This window comes from Penaeus chinensis, chromosome 1 (genome assembly GCF_019202785.1).
Source record: "Penaeus chinensis breed Huanghai No. 1 chromosome 1, ASM1920278v2, whole genome shotgun sequence".
NCBI classification, from domain to species: Eukaryota; Metazoa; Arthropoda; class Malacostraca; order Decapoda; family Penaeidae; genus Penaeus; species Penaeus chinensis.
In genome coordinates this window covers 32,729,997-32,733,877 of record NC_061819.1, presented here as the reverse complement: position 1 = coordinate 32,733,877, position 3,881 = coordinate 32,729,997, and the positions used below count along the sequence as shown (strand labels likewise).

General features: G+C 29.5%; 1 protein-coding gene across 1 annotated transcript in view; it reads left to right on the top strand.

Moving 5' to 3' along the window:
- Nucleotides 1-2,904, top strand: part of LOC125038311 (cyclin-Y-like protein 1) — a 22,975-nt gene extending 20,071 nt beyond the window's left edge. The window contains exon 10 of the mRNA XM_047631817.1: nt 1-2,904. This exon is cut by the window's left edge and continues 915 nt beyond it. The gene's annotated coding sequence lies outside the window, so the exon portion shown is untranslated.
- Nucleotides 2,905-3,881: the final 977 nt, after the last annotated feature.

The following is a 3,881-nucleotide window of genomic DNA, read 5'->3' as shown; positions in this document are numbered from 1 at the left end:
CAACGATAAAGAAAACACTTGTGATGACGGATAATCATTATAAACAAGCCATTATATACTGTGATGTGCCACTCTTCAGTATCAACCTGTTTGTGTCCCAGTTAAACTGTTGCATATATGTTACTATTAACTCATCTTTATAACAGTTGTTGTATTACTTCATAAAATTAGGCATCCATAATTCATTATATCAGCTTTTGTAGTTAGACATAGTTTTCTTGGGTTTGTATGTATATTTCCTTTTTCTCTTCTTTTTCTTTAACTAAGAGAATTTTGAAGTACTTTAGAGTTGCTATGCAAAGAAGTGCAGACTTGACCTAATTATAGTAATAGTCACAATTGACTTAAGGTCTGAGCTCACAATTAATAACAGAGAATCAGGAAAGATATTGGATTAATACATATTCAAGAGTTTACAATCTTTCTTCTGCAGCATTTTGTGTCATGTTCAATTCATTTATATATGTTATATTGTTGTCACCCACATGTTACATCAGAACTAGAAGTATGTTATCAAGTTAGGAGTTGGATTTCTATTGGAAATGAACATGTTTCAATTCCTATCAGACATGTGACTTGCTTTAAGATGACTTTGGCTTAAGTTTAGAGTGGTATACTTTTCTTTTAATTTTAATTTTTCAAAATGGAGTCCATTTCTCATTTCCACATGGAAGACCCTTCAGAGCCTTTGTAGTTTATAGACACAACAGCACCTAACTTGATGACATACACCTGTAAGCCATTTTTGCTGTCTGTAAGCAGCAAATTTGCTCAAGTAATTTGCCCTCTTTTTTCTGATTTTGAAATAATATTTGTGGGTTATGGAAGGCGGTTTAACAATTATTAATCATTTCTGGAGACTAGAACAATTTGTAGTTAGAGGAACAGGTCTTGCTTGAGTGGCTTATGGTTATACTGCTTATTGTAAGAGAATATATACAACAGGTCTTGGATATCCCACCCAACCTATTTACCTGTGCTCAGATACTGGATGGAAGCAAGTAAGAATGTGTACATGGCATTTATTTTTCTAGGACTGATAGCATGGCCTTCTTCAACTTTATGGCAGGATTCTTTCCCTTTTTGAAAAATTAAATTGAATATATTTTTCAGTTAAGACTCTTCATAGTCCCTTTTTTTATTTTTTTTCCACAAGAAATTAACAAACAAAATCATACATTTCAGTATACAAACAGTCTAATTATGCATGTGTGGGTTTGAGTATGAGTGGATATGGGTGCATGAATTCTGTAGATTATTGTATTTGTTCATTTTAAATTGTCTTTATTTGTTCTTTGGATTAAATAGTTTCTTATGATTCCATGGCTGTTTCACCTGTGTACAGCTTTTGTGCCATCTTATTGTATTAAATAAATTATGGGTGATGATGGGCCAATGGTTAACTGACCTGAAAATATCAGTAGTAAAGGATGATATATGTATAAGCGGTAAAGTATGATGTATGTATTAAGCAGTTATGGATAACTTGTTATGAGCAATACAGAGTCATAACTTCTTTTTCTTTATTTCCAGGAAAATAATAATGCTATGGAAAATATTGATATTAACGGAAGTTGAAACTAAATGGCAGTGTTATACACCTGGTTAGATATAACATGATATTTTCACATACATCATTTTCTGTCAGTGGTGTAAAATTGTGGTATCTGACTAGCATTATAATTCATACCTTGGAGTTTTCATTGTTTGAATTTATAAAATTTCAGACATACCTGCAGATTTCCAATTATTTGTATTTTAGAATTTCTGACATGCCAACACATTTATTGGATCATGAAAGCTTTAATTGTCAATGCAAGACAGTTTAATTACCAATAGATTTAAATATTATTACTCCAACTACTCTTGACTACAAATTTATATCTTGATGTAAGTCTGTGTTGAACATAATTACCAAAGTCTGTCTGAAAGGAAAAACATCAATATTGATTGATTATAAGTGTCAACACAGAATTTATGTATTAATTAAATACAGGCTTTTCTTTGTTTATTTCTGCCATGGTATTTTAAAGTTAGTATATGTTCATTTGAGTGCATAATATGTCAGATTTTCCCTCGCTTATGTCTTATGTCAATTATACTTAAACAAATTATTTTGTATTAGAACATGTGCCAGGGCCTTTTTCCATTACAGTAGGTTGTTAGAATATTCATTATAAATCTAATGCATTAAAAGATACTGATCAACAAAGTAAAAGTGTTGAAAAAAGTTAACTTCTATCAACTCATTTATGTATTCACAGAAAATTATATCACAAACAATATATATATATATATATATATATATATATATATATATATATATATATATATAGTTTGTATGAGTGTGTGCATGTATGCTTGTGTGGGTGCTTGTGCCTGCTGTATGTATCTATGCAAGAACTTATGTGTATGTGTGTGTCTGATTTTGGGTTTGCTTGCAAATATTTTATGTTAGTATGTGTTCATGTACCCATGCATGAAAGTTTGTGAATTTTCTTTTAGAGTTGAAAATATATTTCATAATTGGCATTGGTATTATGTTATACAGTGAAGTGAAAACATTATTTTTGCAAGGGGAAGGCATGCAAAACTACAAATACTACAAATTGTTCAGCATGTTAATGTGGGAAGTTCATTAAACAAAGCTTAAACCCTTTTCTAAATATTAAAACAATTTATGTAAACTTTATTTATGTATAGTTTTTATGTCATGCTTTAAACAAATATTTGGCATACAGATTTTTATAATTATGCATCTTGTGTAGTAGATAAGTTACCCATTAATCATATCTTTATTTGTTTTATTTTTGTTTTTATGATTATCATTATTACTGTCACCATCATATGATAATTGCTTTCATTTTTCATTTTCAGCATAATAAAGTACATATATCAATTGCCCCACTGCACTTTAAATATTTTTTCCTGATTTATGTGTCAATAGGTTTTTGTTCCTAAAATGAAAAATAATTACATTGATTGTAATATTATAAAGACTATAAAAATATTTGCAAATACACCAGATTTATAGCAATATGAGATATACCTGAACTTTAGATTTGCAATTTTGTAACTGTAAGCATCATTTATATATACTATTGAACATTAGCTCAGCTCACATGTGTACAAGTTTTACAACTTTTTATGGAAGTTGATTCATTCTTATAAAGCATTGTCTAGTAACTTGTGTAAAATGAAGATTTTACAGTCAGTTACAGGTTGAAATGCTCACATGTACATGTTTTTATTAAGATATGTAGCCCCTCATGTTTGTGTCAGGAGAACTCTGTACCATACATTTTCATCTTAGGTAGACAAGTCCATGTTTCACTTCTTAGAGCAGTTGATATCAGGCATTAATTCTTTTAAATTTAGATCTCTTTTTTCATGGAATGGGTATTTAACAGTAAAGAGAACTGTAGACTGTGTGTGCAAAATTATGTTGCTAATATTAATTTTGTCAAAACTTCTCAGATAATACTTTCATCGTCACATAATTAAGTTATGAACTTTCGTCATATATATATATATATATGATTTAAAGATGAGGAAGTTATAGTATTGATAAACAAAGCATTCTAAAATATGAAGATGTACCTCCAGATATGATTCTTAATGATCATTTCTCTCTAATAAAAAAAACTCAAACATTTCACCAAATTCTGTGACAGCAAATATACTGTGGCCTATGAAAAATACTTCAAAATTGGGAATGAAATGTAATTTTTGTTCTGATTATTGATATCATGATAATTTTATATTAAGAGTACAGAATTCTGAAGAAGAAAGCTTTGCCCATAACAGATTATAAGTTTTTTTTTGTGTGTGTGTGTGTGAGTGTGCGCGCATGTGTTTTGTGAGAAAATGTATTTGTGTTG